The sequence below is a fragment of the Suncus etruscus genome, chromosome 6 (assembly GCF_024139225.1).
Source record: "Suncus etruscus isolate mSunEtr1 chromosome 6, mSunEtr1.pri.cur, whole genome shotgun sequence".
In the NCBI taxonomy this organism is placed as follows: Eukaryota; Metazoa; Chordata; class Mammalia; order Eulipotyphla; family Soricidae; genus Suncus; species Suncus etruscus.
Genome location: NC_064853.1, coordinates 93,593,519 through 93,608,694, shown reverse-complemented (window position 1 = coordinate 93,608,694; position 15,176 = coordinate 93,593,519).

Sequence of the window (15,176 nt, the reverse complement as noted above, 5' to 3'; positions counted from 1 at the left end):
AGTTATGTTTAAGACAAGTTAAGTCTAAAGCAGAATTGACCTGGAAAATGACAACTGGGTTTCCTTTTATGCTTAGGCCCTGAAGAAGAAATATAAATTTCATGTTGGTGTGTAAAAAAAGCTCTGCATTAGGTCCAGACATAAAGGTCAATTCCTTATTATGCATTTAAAAAGGAGAAGAAATGCTAACATATCTGTGGAAATTTAGATTATAAACTTCACTTACTCATGAACACTAATAACCTGTAGGAGCTGTTAATTAAGACTCATAATTTTCACATAACTTTCATCATATTCAGCTCTCAGTGATTTTGGTAAACACACACACACACACTCACACTCACACTCACACACACACACACACACACACACACACACACACACACACAAACACTGCCCTGTTTTGGCAAGCTATGTTCTCAGGGACATGGAACCATACTATAAAAGCTACAATTTAGGGGCCGGAGCAGTGGCACAAGAGTTAGGCATTTGTCTTGCACGTGCTATCCTAGGCCGAACCAAGGTTCGATCCCCCAGCATCCCATATGGTCCCCCAAGCCAGGAGCGATTTCTGAGCACATAGCCAGGAGTAACCCCTGAGCATCACTGGATGTAGCTCAAAAATTAAAAAAAAAAAAAAAGAAATTCTGATTTAAAGTAGTTTTTAACTCGGCAAATAGTTCTGGAGCTCTTTCTATTTTTCAGACCTTGGAGAAACTAATTCCCACTCTAGAAATACCCAATCAAGGTACATAGGCCACTAGCACTTTTCTAATTTTCCTTTCCATGATGTCAATGGGAAATGAGATGTATATGAAGTTATGAGGAAACATCCAAATCTTTCTCTCTCCTTGGGTAGTGAAGTCAGTGATATGGCCACAACTTAGGTGTTTGACTGGCTTTGAGATCATTTTCAGAAACCATTGTGAATGATGAGAGAAATCAGTAATATTGCCAAGATGGTTTTAGAAAACAGTCCAGGGGTTTTTCCCCACCCCCAGGCCGGACCGGGACACTGGCCGGGGGGGGGGGGGGGGGGGGGCTCCAGTCCCTGAACTTCGGGCTTGGGAGGTCTCTCTCCCTTCCCGGAGCAAGATTTTAGCCGGCATGGATGGCCAGCTGGCAGACCCCTCATGGGCCAGCGGCCTTTAAGTCCAGCCCAGGGTCAGGGGGGTCCGCAATTGGGTCACACGACCTCCCTCTCCCCCATTCCTCCGGATCTCCAGGTGGGTTTCTGGGAGGAGCTGACGGGGCACTCTGGGTTTTTCCCCACCCCCAGGCCGGACCGGGACACTGGCCTAGGGTTGGGCTTAGGGGGTGGAGCTGGATCTGGTGGGTGGCAGAGAGGGGCTCAGCTATATCAGTTTGTCACTGGTAATCTCATACCAGTCTACATTTTGCAAACCACGCGGGGGTAGCGCCCCCGCGCGAACATTTGCTCCTTCCAACCTTCAGTACCCCCGATTTACCCTTCTTTAACTTCAGTAACACATAGTTCTTATCTCTAATCTAAGACATACAGTATATCTAACAAATCCCAGAACTATTTAGAAGGACACAAATTGAACACATATCTTTTGAATATTTTATGGGTATTTTCTTTAACTGATGTAACTCTGTATATATTCTTCTACCATGATGTTTCTATTCACTTTTCATCTTATCTTTTCTTTGTAAGCTGTTAAGTAAGGATTGTTGATGGAACTGTCCCTCAGTTTGATGCCGATGATTGAACTATGTCATGGAAATTTCTGGTCTTGTCCCTGTTGCCTTTAGATGCACCAATAATGCCCCATGGCATTGATCCTTGTTTGCATAGACACATTAAAATGGGGAAAAAAAATACATACAGATAAGTTCTTATCTAATAAATCTCAGTACAATGTACCTTACACCCTGAACATTGATATAATGAACTGGCACAGGCTTCAGAAGAATGGGCTTCCTCCATACACGCCGGAACCAGGCAAGCTATCTACGAAACATCCAAGGTCTTTTAGAACAAGAGCGGGAAGCAGTCCTCTACCAGGAAAGACACTACCAAGGGTCTGACATCGACCTCTTATAAAGAGACTTCCGTTTCCACCGAGAAGACTTGATAGCAACAATGACCTGCTCTACAGGACATGGTTCTCTCTAGTGCCCCTTAAGTGGGAGGTGAAACGAGAGGATGCTATGCACCATCCTGACTGCAATATGGGACATGCAGACTCCAGGATCTTTAATACAGAAGCATGATACCAACAACAGAGACTATGTGAGGAATGGAGGTGTATTGCCACTACAGAGGATGACTTGAATTGAACAAACTAATTTGCCTGGAGCCTAGAGTCAATCCTGTGCCAGGAAACTTCAGGGTTAGGGTCTCCTTATATTTAGACCATAATTTGTCTTTCCATGTCCCTTATGTTTTGGTGGGCCTATGCAAACAAATGCCACTTGAATACCATTTTTTACTATGTTCCCTTGACTCCAACCCTTAAGAAAAACAAGCCACTAAAACTTTTGAGGTTAACTTAAACTAGGTAGTATGTACATGGAACTAGAGAAATGTACTTTGCCCTCAATGTTTAAGGAGCTACATAAGTATAATGTCTTTAGATTATATTGTGTGCTGCTAAGAAATAGTATGTACTACAACTGGGGATCTGAGGGACAAGTAATTGTACTGTACATGGGTTCAGTTTTGTTTTTCTAAATGCTCTTTGGCTGAAAGTTCAAGGCTGGGACATCATCGATGGGACTACCGAGAATGCTGTTTATGGGTGATTGGGCTTCCACTGTAACTTTACCCTGTCCTCTTCTTTACATCTTTGTTGTCATAATTAAAATAAAAAAAAAATGAAAAAAAAAAAAAAGAAAACAGTCCAAAGGAGAGAATCAATGACAACATTGAAGGCACACCCAGAGAGCCTTTCCTTGAAGGACAATCTCTCTAGTCATGGTTGTCACTGGATAAGAGCCATTAGCAAATCTGTAGGCTGTCAGCTGCTCAAAGCTGAGTTGGGAAAGTGGTGACTTTGGTCTCTTTAAGATAGATTCTAAGAGTCAGAGAGATAGCATAGCAGGAGGGCATTGTTCAATTCCTGGCATCCCCATATGGTCCCCCAGCTTGCCAGGGGCTATTTATTAGTGCAGAGCTAGGAGTAATCTATGAGTGTTGCTAGGTGTGGCCCCCAAACCAATCAATCAATCAATCAATTAATCAATCAAGTTAAAAAAAGAAGACAGATTCTAAACGCAGGACCCAAGTTTCAGGATTAGTTCAGGATATCAGATGGAAGAAAGGGATGAATTCTCTGTAATGGTCATACCCCATATAGGTATGGTAGATGGGTAGATAGGTAGATGACTTATAAAACCTTAACTGTCCCTCAAGGATGGGGCACTCAGTAATGTTCCAGCTTAGGAGACACCGGGCTTAGAAGAAGATTCAGAACTCTGTCTGTCTATGAATTTTAATAGAAAGAAAAAAGTTCAATTCATTTTGTGAACACTTCCTAAGAAGAATCAGAATTGGAGCTTCTAGACACAAACTATTAAAATTTGATCTCCATTCTCAAATAAGCAAAGAAAAAGTGTAAACATATCCACCAGTGGGGTGTGGGGTATTGGGGTATTAAGCAGATAATGTCCAAAGGACCCAAAAACTCAAGCAGGGTATTGAGGGCACAAAGGACCAGCTGCTAAGACAGAGGCTGAGAGTGGACAGGGTATCTGCTGTAAGAAGAGAAGGTAGGAAGGAGGGGGAAGAGGTTGGGTACTAAGGGTATATAAAAATGGCTTTAGGACCTTAAGCCAGTGAGCATGACTATTCTGAATAAAGGGATGGGGAGACAGGGAAGGAGCAGAGTTCAAAGTAAAGTCATGTCTTGAAGTGAGGCAGGGTTTAGAGCTAAAATAGCAGTTAGATCTTATTTATGGCAGGTCTCCCTCTAGGCTGTATGGCTGGTACTAGACCCAAGAAGGACCCCAGGTACCCATAAGGAGGAACCTGTTTGAGGGTTAAGAGACTCAGTTGCCAAGGTTGGTATGAAAGATCAAGAAATTTAACCCACAAACACCACTAAATAAACATTTTCTTGAATTTTATTCATATTAAGATCTCAGTGACTTTGGGGAACACACATACACACACACACACACACACACACACACACACTGTTCTTGAACTCAAAGCCAGTTATATTCTGAGGGATATGCATGTCCTTGAGGTACTATTTCTGTTTACCTACCTACTTGATTTTGAATTAAAAGGAAAGTGTTTAGTAGAATTTTCAATATGAGTAATTATAGCTGAAATATCTCATTGAAAGTCCTAATCTGTGAGTTGCAAAATAATTTTTCCCCTTCACTGCTGACCTGGATATTATATGATGGAAGAGTAAGCCTTTATGGAAATTCACAAAGAGCAGCCACCGCAAAGCCAGTTTTGAGAGGTTTCCATATTTATAGGTAAGAAATTGTTAATATGTGGTTAACAAAACTCATTTATTTACTATTTTTGTTAAATATAGTTGTTTTCTAAGTGATCAAACTCAGAATATTGTTTATATTCATAAAGATGCAAATAAAGTTTTTATTTATTTAATAAAACATTGTGGAATGGATAAGAATATGCTGTCTACAATCACTTGGGGTTTTTTTCTTTGTTTGTTTTGGCTGATAGAAATGCTATTTTAATACAAATCAGTGCAGGTGGTGTGTATTTAAAACATTTCAGTTGGGGTCCAGAGAGAAAGTACTACAGGTAAGGCGCTTATTTTGTATGCAGCCCTATGGAGTTTGAGCTCTGACTCCATATATAGTCCCCGAGTCTCCCAGAAGTGAACCAGGAGTGCAGAGCCAGAAGTAATCCCTGAGCACTGCTGAGTGTAGCCCCCAAACCAAACAAATTAAAACAAAACAGATCATTTTAGTTGGTTCAAGAGTGTTTTGATAAAATCATGGGATAAAGTAACTCATTTGGTGTGCACTGTTGCAAAGGGAGTTCTTCCCTTCTGAACCCTTGGGGTATCTGCAAACCAGTTTTTACTGACCTGTTTGCAAGCAGTGCGCTTGGGATCTCCAACTCCTTGTTCCCCTGAGAATCTCTGGTAAGTCTCTGATATGACTTTTCATCTCTGTTTTCTCCAACATTGTGCGACTGTCTCTGGAGGCTTCATGACCCTGTGCTTATCCAAGAGGACCATGCATGGGATGTGTGAGTCAGGATAATGGCTCTCCACTCTGGCCAATTTGTTATCTATGTAGTTTGTTTCAGATGACAAAATACCTCTGCAATTAAAGAAAACCATGAGGGGCCGGAGAGATAGCATGGAGGTAAGGCGTTTGCCTTTCATGCAGGAGGTCATCGGTTCGAATCCCGGAGTCCCATATGGTCCCCTGTGCCTGCCAGGAGCAATTTCTGAGCCTGGAGCCAGAAATAACCCCTGAGTGCTGCCGGGTGTGACCCAAAAACCACAAAAAAAAAAAAAGAAAAAAAAAGAAAAAAAAAGAAAAAAAAAGAAAACCATGGCTGTAGAGAAATAGGGAGTGGAGTAGGGGGCTTATAGGAATAGCTTGAAGGTACTGCTCCTAAACACAGAAAACCCAGCCCCATCTCTTCAGTAGTGTGTGCTCTGGCTTATTCTGGAATGCCCCTCTAAACAACTAGGACACCAGCTGGGAGTCAAAAATGGGATTCTGACCTTGATGTCTTTGCTGAACCTTCCAATTTCCCTGCTGGGCTAAATTGGTCATCTGATGCCTGGGAGATGAAACCTAGCTGCCCAGTTTTTCCTGGCTCTTTTTAGTTCCCAGTGCTTTCTACTTGTGCAGACTTTCCAGTTCCAGGCTCTCTGCACTATGGCTAGTTTACAGGCTTTAGTTCTCCCCACTTTCCTGGTCCCACATTTGTTTCTGCTCCTGTATGAGCCCACAATTTCAGATCCTTGGTGCTGAGCACTACCTGAGGCATGCACACATATCCCCTTCCATTTCCTTGTTCCCTACCCCCAGCTGTACCTCTTACCAGCCATTCTGGTCTCACTGCAATGTTGGTCCCTAGTGCCAGGTTTTTCCCTTTAGCCTGCTAACTCCTCTTTGATTCTAACTCTTTGTCCTAACTCTGATCCTCTGGACCCCTGGATCTCCAGAATCCTCATGACCCTGTCTTGACTTCTAGCTACATCAGCAAGGTTGGTCCAGATTTCTGAGTTTCAGAGAAAGAGCAAAAGAGGATCTGAAGATTGCTGGCCATACACAAATCTAGAAGATTTGTGTCCAAGGATCCTTTCCTATTCCCCTAGTTCAATGACCCCGAAATCTCCAAATCCAGCAACAAAGGGAAAACTTCTGAGGGCAGGGCACAAGGAGTAGGATCCCACAGTCCAAACTCTTGTCCCTAGAAGGAAGGACCTCTAGAAGTGACCTTCAGTGAATTACCCCCAAAGATCCTATAGACCCCACAGCCAGAACAGGAAGCTGGATATCAGGGTTGACTTGGTGGGAGGGAACAGAAGGATGGAGATCAGAGAGCAATGAGGCTCTGGATGTAGTTGAAGAGTACTGGGCTTAGCTCTCCCTGAGGCTATTTTGACCTGAGAAAGGGTGTGTGTGTGTGTGTGTGTGTGTGTGTACATATTATGTATGTACTTTGCTGTATACACATATGCATATACACATACTCCTAAAAATAAAGCCAGACATTAGTTATGGCAGTGAAAAGAGATTTGTTTGTTTTGTTTTTAGCCACATTTAGTGGCTCTCAGGGTTTACTCTTGGCTCTGCAACCTGGAATTACTCCTGGAAGTGTTTAGGGGATCATATGGGAAGCCCAGGATGCAACTGGTGCAACTGGACTAAAGCAAATGCTCTACCCACTAAGCCATTGCTAGATCCTCCTAGATTTAAAAAAAATATGTAACTATTAATATTTTGGGCAAGATCATATCCTTGGTACAAAAATAAATACCATTTTTATTTTTTATAATACCTTCATTTAAGCACCATGATAACAAACATTTTGTAGTTGGGTTTCAGTTGTAAAAAAGAATACCCCCCTTTACTAGTACAATCTTCCCATCACCAATGCCCCCCATCTTGCTTCTCCCTCCACCCCGTCTGTATTTGAGACAGGCATTCTATTTCTCTCGCTCATTAACATTGTCATGATAGTTGTTAGTGTAGTTATTTCTCTAACTCCACTCTTTGTGGTAAGCTTCATATCTTGGGCTGGTCCTTCCAGCCCTCAGTTCTATTGTCACTGGGTATTAACATACTGTCTTTTCTTTTTCTTTCTTTTTTTTTTTTTTTTGGTTTTTGGGCCACACCCGGTGGTGCTCAGGGCTTACTCCTGGCTGTCTGCTCAGAAATAGCTCCTGGCAGGCACGGGGGACCATATGGGACACCGGAATTCGAACCAACCACCTTTGGTCCTGGATTGGCTGCTTGCAAGGCAAATGCCTCAGAGCTATCTCTCCGGGCCCTATTTTTCTTAAATCCTACAGATGAGTCAGACTGTTATGTGTTTATTTCTCTCCCTCTGACTTATTTCACCCAGCATAATAGTTTCCATGCCCAACAACCATAAAACAGAAGAGATTGGAAATGAATACCAATTTTAAAGGGGGAAGGGATGCTTAGAGGCTGGAAGAAAAAAATTCCAAGGGGTTGGTGAATGCAGTGAGATAGACATGCTGGGTCTGGGGGAGATCTTTCTCCTCAGTGATTGAGGGGCAGAGAACTGTCCCTCCTGGCAGTCACACTGTAGCTCAGGCTCCTCTCTCAAAAATCAGGAAAAGAGTCACTTTGTCAGTCCATGTATAAACATAAATGAACTGTAAAAAAGGGAGGGCAGGGCCTGTCATCAGGTCTCAGAGCAATGTCAAGTTCTTTACACAGACTGACCTTATGCAGACAAGATGAGGCTTGAGGCTACTGGAAACTATAGTGGGGTTGGTCAGACCCTAAAGGCAGGGTAAGAACATAGTGTCTATCGGCTTGTTTTGGGGAACCATACCCAGAGTTGGTGCTCTGGGGTTGCTCTCAATTGCATCACCTATGGAATACTGCAGGAGTGACTACCCAGCAGGTGTGTCCATATCTATAAAGGAAAGCATGTGAACCCACAACCTCCACTGTTGCTGGGGATATTTGAAAGAACTGACCATTTTATAATCCAGACAGCTCATGGTGAAACCAAAACCAAGCAGTACCCAAATCTCTCCTTCTAGAACTTTTATTTTTAGTAAAAACAAGTTTGTTTGTTTGTTTGTTTGTTTGGTTATGTTTTGGGGACACACCCAGCAGCACTCAGGGATTACTCCTGACTGTACACTCAGGAATCACTCCTAGAAGTCTGAGGGACCATATAGGATGCAGGAGATCTAACCCGGGTTGGCCCTGTGCAAGGCAAAATTACTATCCACTGTAATATTGTTCCAGCCCCCTTCTTATGGTTATGTTTTTCTTTTTTTGTTCTTTTGGCATCCAACAGCACTCTGGGGGCAAAAACAGGTTTTATAGAGGTTCTGAGGGAGGGAAGGAAAAGGATAAGAAGAGAGAGAGTAACATACTCAAAGGCAGTGTGAACTTTTCCAAAGGTGAAGAAACCCAGCATACAACCCAGAATGAAAGCAGGAAGTAACATGTCAAGAGGGGAGATGCTGGCAACATGTGCTTGGGCACTATGTACACAGATAATACCTATGCTCCTTATAGTCCATGACAATGATAGAGGGGGACAAGTATTAAAACTTCTTTCAGACCTCTATAGATCAGAATGGGGACCTCAAACTTCTATGAGCCTTGGCATCAGTTTCCAAATAAAAACATTTTCATCTCTTTTTTTTTCTGATCTTTTTTTTTTCCTGAAAATACTGCCCACAGTCCCTTAAATCATGTTTATCACCCACCAACCAGAGGATCACAAGACCCTTGGTATATCCGAAAACCCATAGGCTGGAGGGTGCATATCTGAGCACAGCAGGGCAGGTATGATATGGTGAGAAAAGGGAGAAGAGTGGTAAAATCCTTGTGTTTGTGCTCATAGCAGAAAACAGAGAGAAAATCCACCTGTGTGGAGCCCTAAGTCTGATATCAGAGAAATAAAATTTAATTGGGTGAGATTCTTCTATTCTTTCATAATGAAGAAAATGTAGCAATACATGTGTCTAATGAGCAATTTCCCTAGAAACATGGGTTAGGGTCAGAAGCAGTCACAGAGACTGAGGCAGGACAAAGTTGGGTGAGGTAGAGTTGCTGGGGTTTGGTCTCAAGTGTGTGTGTTGGGGAGAAGGCACCTTCTTAGCCTGTCAAAACCCAGAGGCAAAGTGGTACCTCAACTGGGTTCCACTGTGCTTTCCAGGCAAGAACATACAGAGAGTTTCTGGAGCAGCTGATCTCACTGAGCATAAACTATGTGCCTCAATAACTATGCATGGCAGTCACAAACATTCTTCCTAGTTAATCTTCCAGACAGTAAGACCACTGACCACCCCTCTTCCAGACAAGTGTATCACATAAAGTCATATAATTATGGTAATAAGGAAAGTTTGACAAAGGGTATAAATGGTGCTTAAATGGGCAGAGGGCTGGAGAGAGAGAGTATGGGAGTAAAGAGCTTGCCTTGAAGGGCCGGAGAGATAGCATGGACGTAAGGCATTTGCCTTTCATGCAGAAGGTCATCGGTTTGAATCCCGGCGTCCCATATGGTCCCCCGTGCCTGCCAGGAGCAATTTCTGAGCATGGAGCCAGGAGTAACCCCTGAGCACTGCTGGGTGTGACCCAAAAACCACCAAAAAAAAAAAAAAAAGAGCTTGCCTTGCATGCTTCTGACTACAGTTAGATTGCCATAACCTTCTTATGGTACCTTATGCACCATCTGAGCTAGTAGAAAACTGAACACTATTAGGGGTGGCCCCAAAAGTCACTAACTAGGGATGGGGGGGGAAGTCACTAACTAAATATACTGGGGCAGAGAGATAGCACAGGGGTTAAGATACTTGCCTTTCATGTCACTGAGCCTGGTTCCATCCCTAGTTCTGCATGGTTCCCCCAGCAAAATTGAAGGGTGACTCCTTAAACACTGCTGGGTGTGGTCCAAGTTCCTCTCCCCAAGTAGGATGAGCAGAGCTGTCCTTTTTAAGAAAGTCTTTGCAGAATTGTGAGCAAAGAGAAAGTGTGTGGCCTGCAAATCTTTGGGGGAAGCAAGTTTCAGGGCACAGGCATAGCGGATGCCAAAGTTATAAGATGGGAGGACCCATGGAACCATATGCTCCACTACTTGATCCATATCCTTTAAGATTTTTAAAAACCTCTCCTCAGGTTCAGAAAGGCAGTACAACAAGTAGGATGTTGGTCTTTTACGTAGCCAACCTGGGCTAGGTCTCCAACATCCCACAGGGTATCCTAAGCAACACCAGGAGTGATCTCTGAGCAGAGCCAGGGGTAAGCCCTGAGTACCACTGCTATGGCCCCAAAGGCAAATCAAACAAAACTCTTCTCTATTGTCCCAAATAATGTGGACAGAGATTCTGCATATTACAAAGTAAATGAATGACACTGTTGGGGTGAAGAGAAGATCAGTGATGTGTCTCTGGTCTCATCAAATGTGTGGCCATTAGGTTACCAGCACCCTAGAAAATATCACCTGAGCACAGTACAGCAAGTCTTGCATATGGCCAACCTGGGTTCGAACTCTAGAGAACTACATACGGTCCCCTGAGTTTGCCAGGAATGATTCCTGAGAGCAGAGCCCAGAGTAAGCCCTGAACACTGCAAGAATTAGCTCAAAAACAAAAAATGAAAAAGAAGAAAGGAAAGAAAGGAAGGAAGGAAGGAAGGAAGGAAGGAAGGAAGGAAGGAAGGAAGGAAGGAAGGAAGGAAGGAAGGAAGGAAGGAAGGAAGGAAGGAAGGAAGGAAGGAAGGAAAGAAGGGAGGGAGGGAGGGAGGGAGGGAGGGAGGGAGGGAGGGAGGGAGAGAGGGAGAGAGAGAGGGAGGGAGGGAGAAAGGATGGAAGGAAAAAAGCTTCAGGTGTTCAGGGGGAGTCACATCTCTTTAGTTATGGCACTTGCACACATGCTCTCAGGGTTCTTACTCTTAGCTCAGTGCAGAGTTACAGCAGTGATGCTCTCTGTGGGTGGGGTGGAAATCACTGCAGCCCTTGAACCTGTAGCTGTGGACAAACTTCTGTCTCTGCTGCATCATTTTAGTTTTAGTGGTGGTGCAATACCTGAGGGGTATTACACACCTTTTTTATGCTTACACATACCTAGCTGTGCTAAGTGTATGAAATCTCTGATTGTGCCAAGGATCACAGATAGCAAAGTTCTAAAGCTGAAATAGCAGAATTTCCAGAACCACATATATGTGGAACATCAGAGATTTGAACTCATATCTATAATCTTTCAAAGAAAGTACTTACTCTAAACCTCTGCTATATTCCTTCAGGATTATATGTCATGCCCCTATGATGGTCTATTCTTGGCATTTCATAGAAATTGAATGGAATGACATAATATGTGGTCTACTGATATATATATATATATGGGTTTGAATGACATAATATGTGGTATATATATATGTGAGATATATATATCAGTAGACCACATATTATGTCATTCAAACCCATATATATATGTATATATATATGGTTTTTTTTGTTTTGTTTTTTGGGTCACACTGGCAGCGCTCAGGGGTTACTTCTGGCTCAGAATTCACCCCTGGCAGTCACAGGGGACCATATGGGATGCTGGGATTCGAACCACCGTCCTTCTGCATGAAAGGCAAACACCTTATCTCCATGCTATCTCTCCGGCCCCTGGTCTACTGATATTCTGACTGTCTTCTTCTATGTAGCAAAATGCCTTCAAGTTTCATGTATATTGTTACATATACCAATATTTCGTTACTTTCATGGCTGAATAAACTACATTTATCCTATTTTTCATAGATGGAAATAACATTTATAGTTTGCAACTTTTGACTCTTATGAATAATGCTGCCATAAGCATTTATATACACTTTGCTGTGTGCACACATAATCTCTTTTCTCTTTACTCTATGAAATTGCTGGTTTCTATAGTAACCATAGCGTTGAGAATGTAGCTCAGAGTGAAGCACTTGTCTTGCATATGTAAGGGTTCAATAGTTAGTACTGCCACACACACAAATCATATGTGTAACAAACTACATGCTTGACCTAAGGAAACACTGGCTCGATTTGTCACACCATTTTTCCAACTGACATCCTTAGAATGATGCTCCAGGGTTCCATTATCCCAAACCACTGACAAAACTTTCCCAGTCAAGACAAACTTGGAGACATTATTGTTAGATGGATGTGTTGCATAGAACTCATCCAGGATGATTTACACAAGCTGAGATGGTACAACCTACTTTGGTTGTAACCTGGCTCTTTTGTCTAACCTGTAGGGACCAACAAAGTATGTGCTGTCCGTGGCCTTCGGGAGTGCACAGCTGTCTTGTTTATTTTTATAGCATCCATTCTAGTGAATGTGGTAGAATGTCCGAGTATTTTTCTACTTTATTTAAAGAAAATGCATCACATAGTTGACATAGTCGACCATCATATGTTTGTTTTCAGATAAGTGAAAGCAAAATTATTTAAAAAAAGAATAGAGAGCTGGAGCAATAATACAGTGGGAGGGCATTTTGTCTTGCATGTAGTCAACCCAGATTTGATCCCTAGCAACCCATACAGTCCACCATGCCTATTAGGAATAATTTCTGAGCACAGAGCCAGGAGAAACTCCTTAGTGTCACTGGGTGAGGCTAAAAAAAAAAAAAACAATAAAAAAGAAAAAGGCAGAAGAGAAAGAAATTTAAATAAAAAGAAGTACAGTGACAAGCAACTTTGTGAAAATTATTTTATCTCCCATGAGTTCATTAGGAATACTTGTTTCCATCTAAAAGAGAGCAAAGTTATTTTTAAAAAAGAATAAAAGAAAAAATAAAGAAGACAAGAGTAGAAAGAAAAATATTTTTAAAAAGAAAGAAAAAAAAGAATACAGTGGCAAAGCAAACTTGTGAAAATTATTGTATCTCCAATGAAGTCATTAATACAAAGACAGAAGGTCTTATTGAAAACCTTGTTGAAACACCACCCTCACCCCCTGTAGGCCCCAGGAGTATTCTCATTCTCTCCTCCCTCTCCTCTCATTCTCTCTTCTTTAGCTCTTTATAATGTAGGAAATGTGATTGGGTGGTTAGTGTTTAACAATGAATCCTTGATGCTTTTGTTTTAAATAACTGATTAAAATAGTTTTTTTTTGTTTGTTTGTGGGCCGCAACCTGGGCGTGTTCAGAGATAGATTACTCTGTGCTCGGGGATCTCTCCTGGAAGTGCTCAGGGAATCATATCACTTGCCATAGGTCGAACCCAGGTCAGTCGCATACAAGGCAAAAATCCTACACCCTATATCATTGCTCCAGTCCCATGATTAAAATATTTTAACAGGGCCTGAGCGGTGGCGCAAGCGGTAGGGTGTTTGCCTTGCACGTGCTAACCTAGGACGGACCGCGGTTCGATCCCCGGCGTCCCATATGGTCCCCCAAGCCAGGAGCAATTTCTGAGCTCATAGCCAGGAGTAACCCCTGAGCGTCACCCGGTGTAGCCCCAAAACAAAACAAAAATATTTTAACAAGGGGCCGGAGAGATAGCATGGAGGTAAGGCGTTTGCCTTGAATGCAGAAGGTCATTGGTTCGAATCCCGGCCCCCATATGGTCTCCCGAGTCTGCCAGGAGCGATTTCTGAGCATGGAGCCAGGAGTGGCCCCTGAGCGCTGCCGGGTGTGACCCCCAAAAAATAAAACAAACAAAAAATATATATTTTAACAAAATAATATAGCAGAGACTTAATTATATTAATCAGAAAAACACTATTGGTGAAATATAGAGCTTGAAATATAAAGACAACAGAGCCATTTTGCTTTAAATTTTTTTTGCAGTTTAAAAAGAATTTTCCAAAAGAATTGGGAGGAGGGAGCTCTAAATTCGATTTTCCCCCTTTTGTCCACTAGGTGGCAGAACGGGAGCATCTTAGAATCTGCATTCAGTGGTCGTTCTTCTAACCTCGGCTTAAAATGAGGAAACTATATTTTTGTGATTTTTTTCTTTCGTTACTTTTAAAAAATATTTTCATTATTTAATATGTGATATACATAGTTACAAAGTTTCTCATGATTGGGTTTCAACCATTCGACCTCTACCAGTGTACATTTTGCTCATCAGTTTCCCTCTTTTATTCCCCTCTGCCTGTCTGCCTCTATGGCAGACATTTTTCTTCACTCTCTCCCTCTTCCTTTTGCTTTCCCTTTAAACACTGTGGTTTGCATTATTGTTAAACAGGGTATCATGCATATAACTTTATCTCTTTTCAGTACCCAGAGTGATTGTTTCCAAGCATCGTAGTCCTAGTGGTCTCTTCTCTGCCCCTCCTTTTGTAGCAAACTGCCTACAATGGACCAATTCTCCAGCCCTTATCTCTATTTTATTTGGGTATTATTACCATACTTTTTTTAAAATTAGTATCCCACAGGTGAGTTTGATCATCTATATCTCTTTCTCTTCCTCTGAATCATTTCACTCAGTCTAATAGTTTCCATATCCATCCTTGTATAAGATAATTTTATGGCTTCATTTTGGGAAACTATATTTTGGCTTTGGTCCCTCCAAATTTTATTTTCAGAAAATTTTTATTTTTGGAAAAGAAAGGTAACTATTTATGCGTACCTTTTAATGGACATTGGAGGAATTTGAGTGGACACATGCCATTTTCCTGTCTAAAGTGCAGAACCCAGAGTAACACAATTTCATCATTGATTATTAAAGGGTTGCTGGGAAGGTTAGTAATGAGCGAAAGCGCCTGAGTCAGCATCTGTGCTAGAAGTTACATAGCATTCATTCTGCAGATCTAGACCAGGCCAGAGAGTGACTAACATTTTCTGTTACATGGGCATTTCAGAGGTAAGAGCACTGAAGTCAGAATTTCCAACATGGACCAAATGTAGAGTTTGAGAGTGAATGCTTCCAGAAAGAGATCTCTTTTGGGTGATTCCTTCATTCCTGATAATAACAACTAATATGGCACAGTTCTTTAGTTCCTGCACACAGAAATCGGAAGCATCTGGCAAGAGGTAAGTGAATAAGGACAAAGTTTGGTGCAGAAAAG